Here is a 23461-nt window from a genome sequence, read left to right as displayed (position 1 = left end):
GTGCAAGCTAGAATGCTATATTTATTCTGTAGAATGTTTTACCATACCTGAGTAAAAAGCTCTAGAAACTCTCTGTTTGTTTAGGATAGGAGCTGCAGGATTAACATGGTGTGACATCACTTCCTGCCTGAGTCTCTCCCTGCTCTGGGCTCAGATTACAGTAGAGAAGGGAGGGGGGGAGGAGCAAACTGAGCATGCTCTTGCCCAGGGCAATGAGGTTTAAACTGAAGGCAGGAAGTCTGATACAGAAGCCCATGTATACACAATAGAAGGAAAGAAATGCAGTGTTTCTTTTGACAGGGGACTCAGAGCAGCACTACTTTGGGGTTTTACTGGTATATTTAGATGGACCTTTCTGATAAGACTTACTTAGTTTTAACCTTTCCTTCTCCTTTAATGATGGTCAAATCATTTCCACTCTGTAAAGAAACAGTTTAGTAGTGACCCTTGTTAATCTGCGAAGTTTCCTTTTTGTTTTACTGCTCCATTCCAAAAAAACAGATTTTTTTTTTTGTAAGCCGACTCACACATTTTGGTGTTTGTCAATGCATGCTAATTTTGTCATACAAGTCAGATATAGCTGTACAGTATAAAAAATGTAATGAGGTAATAGAGAAAGGTTAAGTTAAAAAAAAATGCAGACATAAAGCCAGACTTGAAATTAAATTGAACGTTAAACTATCTCTATTTCTTCTCTATTTACTATTTAATCATTGTTAAAATCATTGTTAAAAAATCCCATCTTCAGGCACTAATTGCTCATGTAGATTTACAAAGCTGTACGAAGCTCAGCATGAATGAATTATTTTCTTCACAATTTTCTGAATTGGTTAAACAGATCTTGTAGATCATGAATGTGGTCTGTTAAGCTCTATCTTTAGATAGAGCTATTTTAGCGGGTGTGGGGATGTCTCAGAAGAAAGACATTTCATCCTTTTTACTGAGAATTCTTATGCTCTAATAGAGTTCTCACACAGTAACTTTTTGGTAGCTAAAAATAACTGCAGATCTGTGTTCCTAATTGGCTGCAATGCAATACGGCGCTTAATGGGAAGGTAGAATAAGAAGATAAATGATCTCTTCAGGAATGTAATATTACTGACCTGATTGGGGTCACTGGTTCTATAGCAATTTCAGTCTATGTGTAGAAATCTAAGGTTTCCACATTGAACTGTTGCCCTATAATATTAAAGCTCTATAGAGATACGTCTTTTTTTGTAAATCATTTTTAATGAAATACGCAGAGGTGTGTAGGGTTTGTCGCAGAAGTCGGCTGCAGGCATGTCAGACTCAAGCAACATGGATTGCTGAATTAACGGAATAGCACAACAACTCTTAGTTAAGCAATGCACAGTCAACTGAAGAAATGCTACGTTATTTAAACTGTACCAAACATCATTACTTCTTGATTGAGTTTGTAATAGACTAAATGGGTATTTCAATGAGTGCCTTTTACATTTAGATAAGTCATTTACTCCATTTTAACAAAAATCAAATGATATGGCCAACTCAATAAGCTAAATAAGGTATCAGATCCCTAAAATAAGATTACTGAATTGAGAAATGTATATTTGATATGCTATCAGTATTCACTGAATCCACTGGACATTAACCAAAAAAATGTAGCATTGCCCATAGCCTTTAATTGGATTCAATACCTCCAACCAGTCAATCTTTTGAATGTCTGAGATATCGATTTCATGGTAGGCTTGGACAATGTACTTATAATGATTTTGATTCAATCAATGACCTTTTCTTATTTTAATCAAATCAATGTTGTAATTTGATTTGAATCAGTCAAGAATCCTACAAAGATCAAATGGCTAGGATAAAATGTCTACTATATTGTACTACAGAATGATAGTCCTACGCACCTTGTATACTGTTGATAAAATACTAAAAAAAATAGTGCCCTGCTCTACATTCTTTATATATAAGATGTAAAAACCGTATTGATATTTATTCTTAATGCTGCCGATGTCTTGGTGGTCAGTAAGCATTTGGAGACCTGAAAAAACAACATACAAGACCTATCTTGACTTGTGTGCTGTCAGTTCTATGGACTTTTTATTTCTATGCATTTGGCCTCCTCATCTCCCAATATTTAACAATAATCATCATCTTTTCTCCTTTAATAGCCAAATGATTTTTTTAATCCTTTTGTTTTCATTTTTGTAAGCCCTCACAATTGTTGCATTCTGCCTTTCTTTACCATGAACTAATAAGTTGGAACACTATCTGAGATGATGTACAGTATAAAGAATAACTAAATTGATTCATTTTACTTAGATTTTATGAACCGGAATCATTATTATTATCATTATGATCATTTTATTGTAATCATTGTGTTTCTTTAAAGACAACCATATGGTGACTGGGTCTCAAATAGATGAACATCAAGCATTTTTTTTAGCAGAAAGTAGGCAACGTTTGGTATCTGAGCATTATGGTAAAGACTATACACTGTAAATACTTAGGGGGTTATTTACTAAACTCTGAATGCAAAAATCACGTAAAATTTGTGATTTATTTTTTATAATATTGACCTTTTAAAAAAATCCCAAATATTTCAGGATTTTTTAAACCCCTTGGATGGAAAAGTCCAAATCTGAAAATCCTGCATCTCAGACCTGTCGAGGTTGCATGTAAGTCAATGGGAGAAGTCACAATGATTTTCTGATGTGCGGTGGGTTTCAAGCAATACCCGAAGATTTCTGGGTGTATTTTCAGGTGACAAATCTGAAAAAAAAAAGTGAAAATTTGATAAAAAATCGGAAAAAATTGTAAAAATCAGATTTTTCACTGCAAAGAAAAATTTTCAGGAAAATGTAATAATAAATAAGATCAAAAAAACCCGAGCGGATTTGATCAGAGTCTGTAGCAGAAAATATTGAGATAAATTCGTACTTTGATAAATAACCCCCTAACTGTATATCAAATCTGGATCCTATTAAGTGGATACATTTTTTGAACATAGTCCCAAAGGGCCTCATGTAGGTTTTATGACAGATACTGAAATAAATGTTTTGTTTAAAAAATTTTGGGAACCAAAAAAACATAGCATTCAATTATGGTATCTGGATATCAGCTGGCAAACATCTGCTGTTTATGTCCATGTAGACCAGATTTGACTGATAAATCTACCAGCTAGATTAGCTGGATGAAAGCCAGGTGTCTTGGGATGCTGAGATATTCAGCCCGTTGACGATTTTCATAAAGATATTTCACACGTAATTATTTAATCACTTAATCCGAGGGAAAAAATTGAAAACGACCATTATCACTCTCTTTCTTATGAAAACCTTCACTTAGCAGGCGCTGCGCAATTATCCTTTTATCTCCAGTTTACTGTTGCAAAAATCAGATGTTTTAGGAAATGGCCTGAACGACATGAAGGCATGTTCACTTAGGAGCCGATGCACTTTACAAAGTGAAGAAAGAATTAGGCAGCATTTTATTTCATAATGAGTTTTGTTTTGATTGAATGAAATTTGTCTCGTAATTTGTAGAAATTATATTATTAGACAGAACATATGGCTACAATTGGGGCAGAATTAACAATTATTGCATTTACAAGAGGCGCGTGCATTTCATTTTTCCTTCTTTATAGTAGCCATAACTATATATGCATTCAGATGTATTACTGGATGAATGGATGTAGATTGAACTACACATAACCTTTTGCCTGTGGGGTAAATCCCAGTAGGTACACTATGGTACAGATGGTGGGAACATGGTGCCTTATGGATTCTTTTGGATTATTGGAAGATATATTTGTTATAAATAGGATAAGAGTAATTATATATAGTCAGTCATTTCATATAACAGTTGAAATGTCCATTTTATGAACATTCATATACAAGTCTTACAGTAGGGAGAACTGATCACCTACTTCTGGGAAATAAGAACTGATCTGTGAAAGAGGAACTTTAATCATGGTTGCATCTCAAATGTTAGTTCAGGGTTCTTTGTGTAGGCTGTCCCTCTATGCAGATCTTCAATTTATTGTCTATACAGAAAGGTAGGAGATGAATGCAAATATGTATATGGAGCGGAACATGGGATTTGGTGTATGGAAATGGCTGTGCTTGGATACTCTCTAGAGCTGAGTTAAGATGCTCTTTATCAGTGAAAAAAAGTTGTTTCTTTCATGGACACTGTTCATTCCCCACAAATAATTGACTATATCACCATAAGGAAAGGTATGGATATCCAGAGCATATTAAAAGATATTGTTGCTTATTGCTTAATAATAATTGTGGCTGTACCTCCTAGTGGTCATCTTATAGTAGTTTGTCCGACCCCTAAGGGGCAGATTTGTCAAAGGTCGGGGTGAATTTTCAAAAAAAAAAATTAGAAATTTGAGCTATTTTTGGCGTACTCTGACTAGGGAATAGTACAAATTTGATTAGAATTTGAAAAAAAATCGAAAATGAAATATCGAAATTTATCATGTACTGTCTCTTTAAAAATTTGACGTCACCCATTCGCCATCTAAAACCTGCCGAATTGCTGTTTTAGCCCATGGGGGACCTCCTAGAGTGAATTGGTGGACTTGGAAAAATCTGTTTTTTTGGGGGAAAAACTTTGAATCAAATGAGCTATTCCTTCAGTTTGAACGATTCTAATTTGGCTGAATACGGACCTGTTCGATCAAGAACTGACTTATTTGACCAAAAAAAAAACCCTTTGACTTAATTTCGGTACTGTAGTAATTGGTAGAAAGATTCTACTAGTGTTACACCACGTCATTATGTATTTTCTACCGTGATGTTGATACCTTTTCAATGAATGCGAAATACAGTCACTGACTTGGGACCACATGAACTATCCTCTACTGTTCAGTAGTTATGCTTGCTTTGCCTTGTATTGCCTATGGTTGATACAGTGGGGAAATCCAGCCATAGAAAGATACCCTATCTGGCAGGCTAACTGCCCTGATTTTTGGTTTGCCTCTGATGAATTTGTGTTTTAGAATACTTTTCCATCATACACAGCAGTAGGTGATTAGTCCAGGCTAAATTTTTTGCTGATAAAAAAACACAAGATAATCCAAAAATGGCAACATAAAGCAAACATAATTTCAGTTATGCTACTGCTGAGTCAGCAGACAGATTTTATGCTAAACTGCTACAGAGTTTTGCTTATAACTTTTCTTCTTTAACTAACTTATAAAAAGTGTCCTACCCCCGGGATAGGCAAATGTAAGCACTTCATATAACAGAATTCCTTTAGCAGCTAAACTGTGGAATGCTGGGTGTTGTTGTTCTCTAGCAGAAGTGCCAGTGGCTGCTTGTATTTGATGTACATAATAATCTATAGTAGATCAGTTTTTCTTTCCAACTGGGAGTTGTATTTACAAAGTTTTCATTATTAGGCTATATTATTTTGGAGCCAGGGTTTCTATGTGTCTCTTATTTTTATCAATAAATACTGATTTTCTTTGTTGTCTTTTATATTTAGCATTGCCTTACTCCTCCCAAACTGTGCTTCTGGCTCAAGCAGGGTACAGAGCATGTCTTCAACATGTCTTAAGCTGGCCATAGACGCAAAGATCCGATCTTACGAATCATCGTACGATCTGACTTTCCCATCTCCCGACCTGCCACTAACCATTCAGATCAAATAAAGTAGTAAAAGAATAGATCAGCCTATGTTCTGCCCCTGACAGCAATCGTACGAAAGTTATGTTCGACAAAAGCTAGTGACAGACTCCCTCTGAAAATCGTACGATCGGCAATACATGCAGAGATATTATCGGCAGCCGACAGAAATATTTTAACCTGTCTGATCGACCAAACGACTGATCTCCGCCGGACGAAAAATGTCAGGACTCTCCACACACGGTCCGAAAATCGCACGAATCCTCGATTTGTACGATCAGATCTTTGCGTCTATGGCCAGCTTTAGGCTTTAATTGTCCTTATTCCCCTGACATCCCTTCTGCAAGGAATTGAAAACACACTGTCCATGGCAGATGCTGGCAATCTCACATGGGGACTGCAAATACCAAATCTAGGGTTTGGTAATTGCTATTAATTGGCAGAGGCAGTATGTTTCCCATTAATTTAAGCAATGTCAAGATTGGAAAAACATTATAACTGCCGTGGGCCTCGCAGTGGTCAAAAATGTTGGATATGCCATAGGTATTAAACACTTGGAACAATGGATGTCTGAGTGTGTATGTCAGTACTGAGAATGTCCACTAACCGGTACTCTGGGTACTCTAGTATACATTAAGGATGTTCCAGTATTGGAACTTAAATTCTTATTTTTCATGATTGTAATTGGATGAGACCAGCAGAATTCTACCTGAAACAGGCTTGACTGAGTAACCAGTGTAGCTAGTGTAAAGAGTGCATTTATTCTTCCTAAACAAAAAGGGAAGAAAGTTTTAATTTAAAATAAAAATACAAATTCTGCTTATAGACTTATGTCCCATGTAGCATGTGCTTTGCCTCTTAGAAAACATCTGTCACCGTCTATGCTGGCTGACTTTTACTTATATGGCAACAGCCTGTCAACTTTAAAGAACTGTGGTCCAAAAACAAGCAAGCGGCACACATTGCAATTGGTGACAGTGTTTCTCTGCCAACACAGAAATATCTACGTATACCATGAGCCTTTTAGTAACCGCCTCTTGCGTCATATCCGAAGTACTTTTAAAAAAAGTGAAAGCTTCAAAAGGAGGATCTGTTACCAAAAGCAATTTGTGTTGATAACAGTGCTTCAGACAAATAGAAGTTTGTGTTTGTTAAAGTACATTTCCTAGGAAGAGATATTTCCCTCTCTTATAAAACGGCAGAAGGCTTATGTATTGGTATCTCTTCCTACCGACTATAGATAATCAGTTCTAAGATGCCATTACTTTTTTGTATTCAGTGCTTTTTAAATGCATATCTCTTCCCAGAGCCAAGATTGATATGAATAGGCATGGTCTGTTTCTACTTTCAAACTCTTTTTAAATGCATACATTTCCTCTTTTTTTGACAAGGCTTTAAGATTTATAACCAGGTGTAGTCTATTTATAAAGCCTCTATCTTGGCCATTTTGCCTGCAGAGAGCTGTGTAAATGAAATTGCTCCATGAACACAAGCTATTATTTTATTTCAGTTTAACTTTATTTGGCAATGGATTTTACATAATTCCTTTATCATTTATGCTTCCACTGCCCCAGTGTTTATATGCTGCACTGCACATTGCTGCACATTTCTTTTATATAACTTTCCACATTAAGCAATGGGAATAACATACACAAAGGGCTGAAGAGGATTTGTGGGCTTTTTTTTTGCTTTTTTTAAAGGTCTCGTTCCTTTATATTGCTGCATGTTATTGCTAGGCCTAAACTGTTACGGCAGGTTGGAGGTGCTATTTAGTATTTATTGCCAGTAAGAGCACTTATCAATGGGGACAGCATGTTTCTGATATCATCGATTCAGCCATTATATTTTCAGATGTAGTTTTTTTGGGGGTAGTAACACTAAACATCAAAAAGACTTCAAATAAATGCAAAGCTTTGTTTCTGTTATCAATATCCACCAATTGCAACTAAAATCTTTCACTGTAGCAATAGTCTGTTTTTTCATGTTTCTCATTCTTCAGTTGTGTTGAGACATTTCCCTTAAACATTGCTCCTAAAACAATTATAAATGTATCCTAGATCACCTTCTATTTTCTAACCAGAGCAAGTTCATACCAGCAACAGGGCAATTTGCTTCCATGGACAAAACACAAAACGTATACACTGCTTTTTACACTGGGTTTTCTGCTTATTTTGTTTTACACAGCATAATAAATAAGCCCCTTAGTGTAAATTAAAGAATGAATGTATTTAAAGGACCAGTTACATCAAAAGTAAAAATATTTTGTTTTACATATAAAGTTCATATTTGTTGATCCCAGCACCGGATTTCGAAATGACAGACTCCTAGGCCAGCAGCCTACTGAGTCCCCTCACACATACCTATATGCGTAACATGCGCAGGATGCGCTCACTCCTTTTGGTTGCCTCCTTCACCATACCCTATAGTGGATACACATAGTGCGCTCACTCATTCCTACAGATAATCATAGCACTGAAGACTGAGCGTGCTTTAGGTGTCTGTAGGAACAAAGTAATACATATGTGACTGGGTGCAATGTTGCCCCAAAAACCTGTACCCTAGGCCCACACATCTACAAATAATGTATTTACTGTCAACACATGCCTTGTTTTATATGGGAGTTTTCAGTCTGTTGTCTTGTAGAGAGTCCTGAGTTGCAATAGACCCCTGCTTATTTTCCTAGACCCATTGTATTCTACAGAGATTATCTGTTATCTGCAAGGTAGACTCCCCCACCCCACCCCCTGGCTACACAGCAGCTTGTTTATATCAAACATCTGAAGCAAACACACCAGATAAAACAGTGTCAATTGTAGGGGCCCATAGGGGTTAATCTGCCCCTATGGCTTTAAGGCCCTACCCTTTTCCTTAGTTACTAGGCAAATGCCTATGTATCCATTTGAGTTTAAGCTCAGTGTTATTGGCCAAGAGGTGCAATGACAACTTCCTGCCACACTGCAATATAGTGTGTGTAAGGAGTGGCCTCTTCCTCTTTGGCTGCTGGATGCTGATCCAGCTGGGTGTGCCCAGGGGAGCCTGGGTGCAGCAAGTGTTCTTGAGAGAAGACGGGACCAGGAAACCCAGTGAATGAGGAATAGTTACACTAGGGCAGACTTGTAATAGTCTCTCTAGGAGAGAAAGGTAGATAGGTAAGAAAGAAAGAGCAGCTGAAGCTCCAACAAGGATTTGCAGCAGGGAGTAGATCCCGGAGGCTCTGTCTGAATGCCTCAATTGTAGGGACCCCAGTGAAGAGGGACTGTAGGGTAGAGGCTGCTTCCTGACAACTTCCTGGAGGGAATGGTTGCACTGATGTACTGCAAATGCCTAATGGAGTTCTGCTTCAGCTGAATTACCTATTACCTGAAGCTCTGCAAGAGTTATATGTGCCTCTCCATATGCTGTCTCTATCTATGAGCTCTTTGTTAGTTTACCAGTTTCTGTGTGAGCTGTAAAGTATGTGTCATGTGCTAAAACCTCATCTCCTGCGGGAGTAAACCTGTGGTCATTGTCTCTGACAATAAACCGTTTAACCTTCTGGTTTCTGTGTACAATAGCCTGTGTGGGTTGTAGTTCACTACACCTTAAAGGGAGAGCTTCCACTTAGCGAAGGCCCTGATCCTAAAGCTTGAGTCCAAATGTAACCATGCTCTGCTCACTAGCTAGAAAGTGACTGTGGTGAGGATAGCCCAGATAAGGTTACACAACATTATATTTTATTTTGATAACATAAAAACAATTTCATATTTGGTATAACTGTTCTGTTAACAGAAAACACAGATGCATGTCTTCCTTATTTCTTTGAACTTATTTGATTTGCCCAGCATTCCCTTTTGATGTCCTTTTCCTATTATGTTCTCCTCTCTCTGCTCCATCATTCTCCTTTTCTCTTCTGTTTACTCTTTTTTTCTTATCCTCTTCTTCATCAATTCCCCTTTTGCGTTCTCCTTTCTCGTTTCCTGTTTCTCTTCAGCTCACCCAGTCTATCTTCAATCTTATGTTTTATTCTTCCTGCCTTTATTTTTCTCAGCCTACTTTTGTCTGCCATGACCACACTTCTTCCTTACTTCTACCACCTTTTCTCCCACCACTCCACTTTCTTTTTCATCATCCCTCTCTACAGCTTCTCTTCTCATTTTCTCATTTTCTCTCTCACCTTCCAATCATCCATCTATTCTATTCTTTCTCCTACTCTCTCCATTCTCTTCTGTTTTTCCCCTGTCACTTCTCTTGTATGGGTAGTGCTGCAGCAGGGATTTACTTCACCCTCCTTTTTGCTATTATATTTCTACTGCCATCAGTTGTCATACGTAACTTATAAGGAGCACTTCATTAAACCTTGATTGTTCATTGTAATTATGTGATTGTGTTTTTAGAATTAAAACAAAAATATTTTAATTGATGCTATACTGAGTCTGTTTAATTTATTGGGTAAGGAAATATGTCATTATTTTCTAACATGATTTTTCGAGGCACATACACCAAAATATTGTCTAATCAGCTTTGCGGCATTTAGGAGAAGATCTAATCAACTAAACAGATATTGGAAAACTGTAACAAGACTGAGTGCTTTTTCATTTGTTGGTTATTGTTATTTAATCGGTTTTCTCCTCCGTAACCATCATAAACTGTATTGAGGACACATGATGTTTTTTGGATCCAGTGCCAGAAGAAATCCTTCCAAGCCAAGCAATTATTGGATGGAACATTACAAAAAAAATGAATATCCATTTAGGCTATAAATCAGATTACAGAATATGAGAACCCTTTTAGCCTTCAAGTGCGTTAATCATGCATAACTGGTGTAAGTTTTCTATAAATTAAGCCTCAAAGCATGATATGAAAATAAATATTAACAGGTAACTAACCATTTGATTACGCTCTATCAGAGTTTGCCAGATTGTAATTAAGATGGACTGGATTTGTTTGAACCTTATGCTGGAGGGCTATACCTTATTATTCACCCAAAATGCAGAAAAAAGAAAGGGAAAAAAATCTGACTAAAAAGTCTAGGCTTGTAGGTAATATTATTTTTGTATATGTTAAAAACATATTATTGGTAACTGGAGGTCAAGTAACTTATTACTATACTCCATTCAGACTGTATGGCGTGTATTTGAGAAAAGCATTTTGGTGACGGGAATTTGGGTATAGCATTATTCCTTAAATCTATGATATTTTTATATCTGTAAATCTATTTCTTCTTGCAATAAACATTGCTTCTTATACACAAGACAAGCACTGTGCACCTTTAGTGCAGTGTATATAATAGACCAGTGCTCTAAAGGTCTTGGAGACACTCAAGTATATGTATGGCACCTATTATCCAAAATGCTCTGAACCTTTAATTTTAAACCAGGTTTTTCTCATTAAGGCTAGGGCCACAGAATTGGTCCTGCATTTCTGCTTTGCCTGCATCCAGAAGCATTGTCTCTGCTTGGGTGCAGGCAGATGCAGTGGATTTTGATGCAGAAATCAGACATTTTAAATTGTGTGCCAAAATCCACCCTGTCTGCTGAAGAGAAAAGGGAAAATTGTATCATACTTACCGTAATTTTTCTTTCCTGGACATACTCCATATCAGAACTCACCGGGATATCCCCGCCCCCATGCCCCATCAGAAGGACCCTCCCCAAAGCTTTAAAAGCCAGCCCCACCCCCTCTATGGCGTCTTTGTTACTAGCTTTAAGACAATCATTGTAGAAGGGTTGGGAACTAGCTGATATGGAGTATGTCCAGGAAAGGAAAATTACGGTAAGTATGATACAATTTTCCCTTTTCCCTGGACATACTCCATATCAGAACTCACCGGGACATAGCAAGCTTAATGCCCAGTTGGGAGGGAACTAGGCTCTAATAGACTCCTGGATAATATTGCAGTACTTACTGTTGTGAAGTACAGCACTCGACATACTATCAGCTCCAGGTGCAGAACCTAGTAATGTACAGGAGACATTTTATAGGATTAGCTGATCTCAACTCCAATCCTAGAGGAAGAGAGCAATGAACAATTATACTTAGTTGTAGTTGAAGAAAATCCTGTTAGGACCCAGTCCTAAAGGGAAACTCACATTGAGACTGACCATCTCATATCCCTATAGCGAACTATACTAAGAGGAAGAAAATCCTGCTAGGACCCAGTCCAAAAAGGGAACTCACACTGAGACTGACCATCTCATATCCCTGTGGCGAATTACACGAAGAGGAAGAAAATCCTTTAATATAACCATTATGCAGCTCCAAGACGGTAATCTTAACCACACATCCAATACAATTGTAAGGGTTAACACCCCTGAACACTACAATCAATAGCTTAGTGAGGGCAATACAAGGGAATGTATATGTGCCCCATTTGTTTGTTGCTACCAAGCACCTTGTTTCTGCCAACAACAACAGTACAGAATAGCTTCAAGAACAAGCCCCTCAGCTGTACAGCTATTCTCAAGGCAGAGGAGATGCAACCTAATTAAGATGTGTTTTACAAGCCTTTTAATATCTTGCTTGAAATACAGAAGATGCCAATGAGACCAGCTGCCACCTGCCAGCCTTTAGGCAAAACCAAGAAGCATAACTGTACCTTACCAAGTACTATGGTAGAACCTAGCCATGCATAATTAGTGGATAGGAGCACCCACTTCAACCCTATCATGGTGCCAACCTCTGAACTCCCTTAATAACCTGCATTCTGACTGGTCTATCCCATAGATCAAACTCAAGAGAGCCCTGTGGTACACATAGAGCAGAGAAAACCATATTCAGATTAGCATACTGCTAAACTCTAGAATCCCTGCAAAACTCAGAGGAAAACAGTTAGGCAGTCTATATAAACATTGGTTATACCAGATTCCAATCCTTACTGCAGGCCCAGTGACACTGTAGTTCAACTGCAACCTATCACCCTATCCATAGGTTAAGCTGCAGTTATAGGCATGATATATCCATCTTGTATATAACAAGGTACAAGAAACATGCAGTTTACAGCTAAACACATCCATACTGTATGGCCTTAGAAAAATTGCAAGGGCCTACAACCCCTGAACTGGTAGCAGCCTATTGTGCATACCAACAACAGGACACCATTAACAGTTCATGCTGCAGATTTAGGCATGCTAATATCACAGATTTAAAACACAGTGTGTTATCAAAACATATACATAGCCTGAATATTAACACCATGTAATACATTCAGAAAGGCAGAGTACCAAACATGAATTCTGCCTGCCACAAGAATTAGAGTTACTTGCTTATAGCACACAACCCCTAAGGTCTGGAACCCAAGAGCATGTCAAGAACAGCATTGTGCAAGATCATAACATTACACACCTTATGAGTATTCCAACACCGGCCGCTGAAATACCTATTGCATATGATTTCCTAAAACAACAGCCATATAACCCACCTTGGGCTTCTGACCTCCTCTCCTGTATAGAAAATAAAGTGCTAGAATCCTCAAAAATTCATTGAGGAGGGGGATTTAACAGAAAGAATAAAATATAGTATAGTATTTTTTTTAAAAAATTTTTTTGTTTTTTGTTTTTTAAAAAATTGTTAAGACCCACCGTGATTATTAACAGTGATAATAGTGTTCTTTTATTTAACTTAGAAGAAGAGAGCCCAAAAAATGAAAGTGGTGAATTTTAAATGAAAGATAACAAAAAAAGAATAAAAAATAAAAATAAGATATGAAAAATAAAATTAAAAAATTAAAAAGTGAACAAGTGAATAATTTAGTGAATTAATAAATGCCAACGATTTCTCTCCAAGTGATAGTGAATTCAGTGTTATTTATTACTTAAAACACATTCAATTGTGCAATAGGTGAATATTAATGTAATTAAGGAATATTTGATGTGGGTTCAACTTCCCCTTAGATTTTTCCCGTTTAAGATCCACACTCTATGGATTAGAGGAAAGGTAACATAGAATACTTTGCCACAATTCCGGTACAACCGGTTGTGCAGCTCACTCACCAAATGTGAGTTAAGGGAGAGCGTCTGATAGGTCCTGTTCGCGCTGTTTCCACTCTTTTTCTACTATCCAGGTTGTTGTAGGAGGGATAAAAATAGAGAGGGGCATGTGCAGGGATCACTTTAAAACAGTTTAATAGAATAAAAATACACTCACAAACACGATCGGTAAAACTGCAAAAGGATTGGTAAAAGTCCCGCGAAAGTCGCTGTGTCTCCTTGGCGTCCCTCGGAAGATACAGACGTCTCTCTGGATCGGGTACTCCTGCAAAAGGTTAGCGTGGTCCTTTTCGCTTACGCGTTTCGCCTGGCTGGCTTCTTCCTGAGCGATGACGTCCACATACTTTCTTGCCCCTTTATTCTCTGTGCGCTCTCAACCAAACTTACAACAACTTTATTTACAAGTGTTTCAGTGCATTTAGGCACTGTTCTTTATACAGCTAGTGCGTATCATAACTTCAAAAAAATCCTGCCCTATTGTTTCTACACCCAGAAGGGATTTAGTGCACTAATTTATACATATAAAAAGATTAAGCATATGTATTCAACAATTCTACAGCATTAAACATCCATAATTTTAAAAAACTTTTTTTTAAAAAACAATTTAGAAAAACAATTTAAAAACAATTTAAACACTTGGACTCCAACATTAATTTAAGCGATAATTGTCACATTCAGTGTTTGTCACACTCTTGAGTATAACCTGTATGGCACCACTCTGTATTTTTTTAAAATTACAATTCAAAGTGTCTATTTCTGTCTTCTGATAAGACCTGAAAAGAGTAGCCATTTCCTTATCTAGAATTGTCTAAGGGAAGTGTCAATTATCATTACGAAAGTAACAGTTTCAATCCCCATAGTGTTATCAGTAGAATATAGTTACATTCAGGATTCTTGTGACTATATTACTTGTTTATTTGTCTAAAAACGCTTTAAGGTTAAAATCTATATTTAACCCCAAAGGAGTAAGGGATTTTATCCTATGTATCCACCAGCTTTCTCTTTGTAGGGTTTTGGTCACCAGGTTTCCTCCTCTCCAATTATTTTTAACTTGTTCTATACCCCACCATTTCAAGCCTGACGGATTTTTGTTATGTTTCTCTGTAAAGTGTTTAGATACGGAATGCTTCATATTTCCTTTTTTTATATTATTTATGTGTTCTCCAATCCTTTCCTTTATCTTTCTATTTGTTTTCCCTACATATTGGAGTCCGCAGGGACATTCTAAACCATATATAATATTCGCTGTTTCACATTTAATCAAATCCTTTATTTCAAATGTTTCATTTGTTACTTTACTGATAAATGTCTTATATTTTGCAGTGTGTCTGCATGCTTTGCATAGGCCACAGGGGAAAAAACCTGGATATTTTTCTTTTGTGGTAATATCTGTATTTCCTGTACGAACTAGTTTCTGTCTGATATTTGGGGCCCTTTGAAAAATGACTTTTGGTTTTGTTGGAAGGACCGATTGCAGTTCTTTATCTGTGCTTAATACATTCCAGTGTCTTTCAATTATTTTATTTATTTCCCTGGCCTTTGTATTGTATTGTGTAACGAAGCACATATTAAAGGAATTTTTCTCGTTTTCTTTCTTTTTATTTCTTTGTCTTTTTATATTCAAGCATTTCCTCTCTATTTTCCTGTCTTATCTTTTCATATGATTCTTCTATATCCTTTTCTTTGTAGCCTCTTTCTGTGAATCTTTCTTTGAGAATATTACACTGTTTATCATAGTCTCTTAAATTGCTGCAGTTCTTCCTCACTCTTCTAAATTGTCCTTTTGGAATATTTTTTATCCATTGTGGGTTGTGATTAATAGATGCCAAAATGTAAGTATTCGTGTCTACTTCTTTAAAAAAGGTTTTGGTGTGTATTTTTTCATCTTCTATAAAAATATGTAAATCCAAGAATTCTATTTCCTCTGGACTAAATTTTAATGTGAAGTCCAAGTTAAAATCATTCTTATTGATCCTTTCTATAAAGTGCATTAGTTCCACTTCACCCTTGGTCCAGATTAGTATAATATCATCTATATAGCGTTTCCAGAGTACGAGGTCCGCGTCCTTTGTCTCAGGTCCCAAAAACATCTCCTCCCAGAATCCCATGAAGAGATTTGCATAACTGGGCGCGAACCTCGTACCCATTGCTGTCCCGCAGGTTTGTAAATAATACCTTCCCTCATACCAAAAATAGTTATGCTGTAGAATAAATTGTATACTATTTAAAATAAATTCCTTCGATTCTGGACTTATTTCCTCATCACTATTTAGGTAATGTTGTATTGCTCGTATTCCCTGCTCATGTCGTATACTAGTATAAAGTGCTTTAACATCTAAAGTTACTAGCAGCCAATTTTTCTCCCATTTTTGATTTGTCAATAAATTGAGTATTTGTGTTGAATCCTTTAAATAGGAGGGTAATTGGTTTACAAACGGTTGAAGTTTTGTATCAATGTAGTGGGAAAGGTTGCTGGTTAGGGAATTTATGCCTGAAATAATGGGTCTTCCTGGTGGTATAATTGGATTCTTGTGAATTTTTGGAAGAATGTAAAAAACAGGAGTTACCGGATATTTACTTATAATATATTCCTTTTCTGTTCTATTTATTATTCCTTCTGTTTCAGCTTTCTCTATAAGTTTTTCCAATTTTTTTTGAAAAATTTCACTGGGATTATTTTCCAATTTTCTATATGTACTAGTGTCATTTAATAATTTCAGGCATTCTTTATTATAGTCTTCTGTATTCATAATCACAGTCCCCCCCCCTTTATCCGCTGGTTTTATTGTTATTAGTTTGTTTTCTGATAATTCTTTTAGGGCTAGTCTTTCTTGTTTCGATATATTAGTATTAGAAATTCTTTTTTTCTCCTCTCCTAATTTTTCTAGGTCCCTTAAGATTAATTTTTCATACATCTCTATTGCTTTACCTTTTTCTTGGGATGGTATAAAAGTGGATTTCTTTTTAACTGTTATATTTTTTCCTTTTGCCTCATTTTCATAGTTTCTTGTTTCTGCATTTCTATTTAAAAAATATTTTTTAAGTGTCAACTTACGAATAAATTTCTGTGCATCTATGAATAAGTTGAAACTGTTAGGTTTATTTGTAGGTGCGAAATTCAGTCCTTTCTCTAATACTTTTTCTTGTGCTTTTGTTAATTTTGTTGTACTAAGATTAAATATCCCGTTTGTTCTTTCCTTTGTTGTAATTTCTTCTACATTATTCTCTTTTTCTTTATTTGTTCTTCCTTTTTGCTTGTCTTTATTTGGCCTTAGTGTTCCCATCTGTCTCTTTCTTTCTGACCTTTGTGTTTCACATATGTCCAATTCCCCCCTCCCATCCGGTATTGTTCTTTCTGTGTCCATTTTTTTTCTCTCTCTTTTTCTAAGTGATTTGTTCTTTCCCAAAACTTCTCTTTGTTGTGTGTTCGGTGACCTCCCCCTAAAAAATACTTATTTCCATACATATGTGTTTCTTTTTCTTGCCTTCCATTATCTATTGTGTATTTATTTTCAGTTGTGTAATGTATTCGTTTTGGGGACCCAAATTTTGCTCTCTTCGTTTTCTCTGAGGGTTTTTGGTAGTTTCTATTTTCTATATCATGGATATTTCTGATATTTTTCGAACCTCCATTATCTAATTTCTGGGAGCTGAACTTTTTCTTATTGCTTCCTCCATTTCCTCTCCTATAGTCTTCTTTGTCTCTGCCGAATTTCTTTTTCTTAATATCAATCACTTCTCGTTCTAATGTATTGAGTCTTTCAGTTACTTCTAATTCGAGGGTTTTAAACTCCTCGAATTCTTTAAACGGTTCAATTTCCTTACGATATTCACCTATCTCTTTACCTAAGTCATCCAACTCTTTCCCGTGTTTCTGTATAATCAGTTTCATTAGGTTATTACTACACTCTTCTAATATTTTATTCCAACTATTTGTGAAATCTGTGTCTTCTAAACCAAACGTGGGGTTTTTGTGTAATCTTAAACCTCGTGGGATTCTACCACATTCTAAATATTTCTGTAATGTTGTTTTATCCCACCATATCTTTAATTCTTTTTTCATTGCACCTTCTATTTTATATAAAATGTCCACCATTTCAATATCAACCAAGTGTTCCGGCTCATCTTCTGACTCATTGTCCAAATCCCCAAAAATATCATTAAAGTCATAATTCTTATGTGATCTAAATGCAAACATTCTGTATTTCACCAAAGTCCAAGGTTACTGAGGAGAGAACAAAATCCAAATATATCAGGTTGTATCCAAGGACAAACTTTGGTTTCCCCACAGTTCAGCACTTGCAGGTCCTCCTCCACCTGTTTGAGACGATCTCCAAGTACAGAAAATAAAGTGCTAGAATCCTCAAAAATTCATTGAGGAGGGGGATTTAACAGAAAGAATAAAATATAGTATAGTATTTTTTTTAAAAAATTTTTTTGTTTTTTGTTTTTTAAAAAATTGTTAAGACCCACCGTGATTATTAACAGTGATAATAGTGTTCTTTTATTTAACTTAGAAGAAGAGAGCCCAAAAAAATGAAAGTGGTGAATTTTAAATGAAAGATAACAAAAAAAGAATAAAAAATAAAAATAAGATATGAAAAATAAAATTAAAAAATTAAAAAGTGAACAAGTGAATAATTTAGTGAATTAATAAATGCCAACGATTTCTCTCCAAGTGATAGTGAATTCAGTGTTATTTATTACTTAAAACACATTCAATTGTGCAATAGGTGAATATTAATGTAATTAAGGAATATTTGATGTGGGTTCAACTTCCCCTTAGATTTTTCCCGTTTAAGATCCACACTCTATGGAATAGAGGAAAGGTAACATAGAATACTTTGCCACAATTCCGGTACAACCGGTTGTGCAGCTCACTCACCAAATGTGAGTTAAGGGAGAGCGTCTGATAGGTCCTGTTCGCGCTGTTTCCACTCTTTTTCTACTATCCAGGTTGTTGTAGGAGGGATAAAAATAGAGAGGGGCATGTGCAGGGATCACTTTAAAACAGTTTAATAGAATAAAAATACACTCACAAACACGATCGGTAAAACTGCAAAAGGATTGGTAAAAGTCCCGCGAAAGTCGCTGTGTCTCCTTGGCGTCCCTCGGAAGATACAGACGTCTCTCTGGATCGGGTACTCCTGCAAAAGGTTAGCGTGGTCCTTTTCGCTTACGCGTTTCGCCTGGCTGGCTTCTTCCTGAGCGATGACGTCCACATACTTTCTTGCCCCTTTATTCTCTGTGCGCTCTCAACCAAACTTACAACAACTTTATTTACAAATTTTGCTCTCTTCGTTTTCTCTGAGGGTTTTTGGTAGTTTCTATTTTCTATATCATGGATATTTCTGATATTTTTCGAACCTCCATTATCTAATTTCTGGGAGCTGAACTTTTTCTTATTGCTTCCTCCATTTCCTCTCCTATAGTCTTCTTTGTCTCTGCCGAATTTCTTTTTCTTAATATCAATCACTTCTCGTTCTAATGTATTGAGTCTTTCAGTTACTTCTAATTCGAGGGTTTTAAACTCCTCGAATTCTTTAAACGGTTCAATTTCCTTACGATATTCACCTATCTCTTTACCTAAGTCATCCAACTCTTTCCCGTGTTTCTGTATAATCAGTTTCATTAGGTTATTACTACACTCTTCTAATATTTTATTCCAACTATTTGTGAAATCTGTGTCTTCTAAACCAAACGTGGGGTTTTTGTGTAATCTTAAACCTCGTGGGATTCTACCACATTCTAAATATTTCTGTAATGTTGTTTTATCCCACCATATCTTTAATTCTTTTTTCATTGCACCTTCTATTTTATATAAAATGTCCACCATTTCAATATCAACCAAGTGTTCCGGCTCATCTTCTGACTCATTGTCCAAATCCCCAAAAATATCATTAAAGTCATAATTCTTATGTGATCTAAATGCAAACATTCTGTATTTCACCAAAGTCCAAGGTTATGTGCACTAAATCCCTTCTGGGTGTAGAAACAATAGGGCAGGATTTTTTTGAAGTTATGATACGCACTAGCTGTATAAAGAACAGTGCCTAAATGCACTGAAACACTTGTAAATAAAGTTGTTGTAAGTTTGGTTGAGAGCGCACAGAGAATAAAGGGGCAAGAAAGTATGTGGACGTCATCGCTCAGGAAGAAGCCAGCCAGGCGAAACGCGTAAGCGAAAAGGACCACGCTAACCTTTTGCAGGAGTACCCGATCCAGAGAGACGTCTGTATCTTCCGAGGGACGCCAAGGAGACACAGCGACTTTCGCGGGACTTTTACCAATCCTTTTGCAGTTTTACCGATCGTGTTTGTGAGTGTATTTTTATTCTATTAAACTGTTTTAAAGTGATCCCTGCACATGCCCCTCTCTATTTTTATCCCTCCTACAACAACCTGGATAGTAGAAAAAGAGTGGAAACAGCGCGAACAGGACCTATCAGACGCTCTCCCTTAACTCACATTTGGTGAGTGAGCTGCACAACCGGTTGTACCGGAATTGTGGCAAAGTATTCTATGTTACCTTTCCTCTAATCCATAGAGTGTGGATCTTAAACGGGAAAAATCTAAGGGGAAGTTGAACCCACATCAAATATTCCTTAATTACATTAATATTCACCTATTGCACAATTGAATGTGTTTTAAGTAATAAATAACACTGAATTCACTATCACTTGGAGAGAAATCGTTGGCATTTATTAATTCACTAAATTATTCACTTGTTCACTTTTTAATTTTTTAATTTTATTTTTCATATCTTATTTTTATTTTTTATTCTTTTTTTGTTATCTTTCATTTAAAATTCACCACTTTCATTTTTTTGGGCTCTCTTCTTCTAAGTTAAATAAAAGAACACTATTATCACTGTTAATAATCACGGTGGGTCTTAACAATTTTTTAAAAAACAAAAAACAAAAAAATTTTTTAAAAAAAATACTATACTATATTTTATTCTTTCTGTTAAATCCCCCTCCTCAATGAATTTTTGAGGATTCTAGCACTTTATTTTCTGTACTTGGAGATCGTCTCAAACAGGTGGAGGAGGACCTGCAAGTGCTGAACTGTGGGGAAACCAAAGTTTGTCCTTGGATACAACCTGATATATTTGGATTTTCTCCTCTCCTGTATATTGGAGAAAAGACCCTCAGAGGAGGAGTACTTAGAATAAAACAACAGAGCACACTACCTAGCCTCTGAAGCTATATGCCAGAAGCTAAGGTTTCACCACACCTCTAGCTGGTCACATGATTACATTCAGCAGAGGTTGCTCAGGTATGCCCCAATTAGCCAGAGTGTTAACTACTACAATCTAAATTGCTTAATGACATATACAGTCAATTTGCCACCAACTAGGCCTATGACCCATTTTAAGCATGAAGCACATCTGATAGCAAGAAGAAAGGATTCAGGTCATACCCAGTGTAGCGGCAGCAGCAGCTATAACACGACTGGAGCAATTCTTTGGAAGCTCAGGTACTGAGTAGTTAATCATATATCTACATTCAGGTGAGACTACTCAGGTATGCATCCAATTAACCAGTTCCCAGATTACCTGACTCTGCACTATTATAACATAATGCAGAGTCAGCACTACCCAGAACAGGAGGAATATTCTGGAAGGTCAGGCAGTGTAGCTGATCACATAATTCCATTCAGATGATGCCAATCTGGTATGCATCTCATTAGCCAGATCTGCGAGGTTGCCATTTAACGCTGCACTAGTTGCTATAACCTTTTCCATAGCAACAATAGGATTCAGTGCTATCAAGTACACACTTGTTAAAGGGTTTTTATAACCCCAACCTGTTGTGTATAATGCAGTTATTCCGCCTTTGGCCGTATCCTTTCCGATTATACAATACCGAAATAGGATTCAGTGCATTACCCAGTTAGCACTACCCAGAACAGGAGGAATATTCTGGAAGGTCAGGTAGTGTAGCTGATCACATGATTCCATTCAGCTAATGCCAATCTGGTATGCATCTCATTAGCCAGTTCTGAGAGGTTGCCATTTCACTCTGCACTAGTTGCTATAACCTTTTCCATAGCAACAACAGGATTCAGTGCTATCAAGTACACACTTGTTAAAAGGTTCTTATAACCCAAACCTGTTGTATCAATAATGCACATTGCAGTTATTCTGCCATTGGCCGTATCCTTTCCGATTATACAATACAGAAATAGGATTCAGTGCATTACCCAGTGTAGAGGTAGGAGCCATAACACAGGACTGGATATATTCTCTGGAAAACCCTGAGTTTGGCTGACCACATAACATTCAGGTATATTCAGGTATGCATGACAACAGCCAATTGTAATAGGATTGAGCAACTTACCTCTCAGTAATACACCATACCAGCCCAAAGTTTTGATACAGTGGAGTGGGGAGTGTTTTTTTATTTATTTATTTATTTATTTTTTTTTTTACCTCAAGGGCCCCCACACACGTGCGCCTCCATGAGTGGAAGAAAGCGGAATGCAGTGGGGTGCAGACAAAAAAAAATACCCGCGTGCAAGGGCCCTAATACACAACCTTAGGAAAGACTTTGTGAGGGAGGCAGTTGGCTCAGAATTCTGACTCCATTTAAGGGAACCAAACAAAAACAAAATGGAGACTGTCAGACTCAGGCCACTAATTAAATACTGAGTACTACTAACCTTCCACCTCCCTCGCCCATCCGCAAAAATACAGGGGTGCAGGGTCACACACCATTGCCACTGGATGCTTTTAGGCAGGCCAGGAGGGCACACGGATGGGGGGGACAGGCACTTGCCGCTGGATGCCATACAGACAGCCAGGAAGGCACATGGGATCAAACATACTGTAACAGCTTTGTCCTACCTTTTCCAGCTGAACAGCGCTGAAGGTCCCAAATATGAGGTAATGTGCAGGGGAAAAGATCTCATGGATCAAAAAACCCCAGTCCCTAGGTGCCATTTCCGGTCACCTAATGCTTTCCCAAGGTTAAAAAGCAAAAATATTGCTTTCAATGGAGCAAGGAAAGCAGAAGGAAAAAAAGACGCCATAGAGGGGGTGGGGCTGGCTTTTAAAGCTTTGGGGAGGGTCCTTCTGATGGGGCATGGGGGCGGGGATATCCCGGTGAGTTCTGATATGGAGTATGTCCAGGGAAAGGGAGCATCTGGGCAGCGTAACATCTGGTCCTAACTTTATAGTGTCACTGTTATTTCAGCCCTGATGTCCTTCTCTGCAATAAATGCATGGCATCTATACAGAAAGACTGGAAGTTGCATTACCTCTTATAGATATCTTTGTGCATCTTTCTTGTCCAATAAAAACAATGGTAACGTGTTCAGAAGTACAGATGCCTGTTACTTATTAAAATATAACCAGGGGAAATAGACAATACAAACAGTGGATAAGTAGTGAAATAAAGACAGGGAAGGCATCTTTTTCATATCATCCCTGTTACTTTTACAGGGGTAGACAAAATCATTTATAAAACTAGTCACCATAATAACTTGGTGTGGGTTGATTCCTTCATTAGATATACATAGCCTTACCCTTATAGTGTTGACTGTGATATAACATACTTTAATCTCTCATTTTCAATGCTTTCCTGTCTGACGTTCATTACAAAATGCTTTTTCATGTGACTCATTATCTCAGTTTTATATTTCTGCTGTAAAAAATGTTTACAGTACAAAATAAGTGGAGCAAAAAAAGAGGAATTGGCAGCTCAGCTGGATAAAAACTAATGAAGAGCAGCCTTTATTATTTAAGTGCTTGTTCATTGCTTCTGTTCAAAGAACTGCCTCCACGCTGAGTTAATTTAGCACAAAATTGTGTATTAATATGATATCTTAGTGACTATTTGAATTAGAATGTTTAAGCTGTATCTAGGGAATGAGATTCCCCAGAAGCTTTGTT

The 23461-nt window shown here is 36.9% G+C and overlaps 1 protein-coding gene across 2 annotated transcripts in view; it reads left to right on the top strand.

Moving 5' to 3' along the window:
* LOC108707095 (tetratricopeptide repeat protein 28) overlaps positions 1 to 23461 on the top strand; it is a 354710-nt gene that overhangs the window by 290812 nt on the left and 40437 nt on the right. The window lies entirely within an intron of this gene.

Source organism: Xenopus laevis, chromosome 1S (genome assembly GCF_017654675.1).
Source record: "Xenopus laevis strain J_2021 chromosome 1S, Xenopus_laevis_v10.1, whole genome shotgun sequence".
Taxonomy (NCBI): domain Eukaryota; kingdom Metazoa; phylum Chordata; class Amphibia; order Anura; family Pipidae; genus Xenopus; species Xenopus laevis.
The sequence above is the reverse complement of the archived record's forward strand: the minus strand, read 5'-3'. Positions and strand labels throughout refer to the sequence as shown.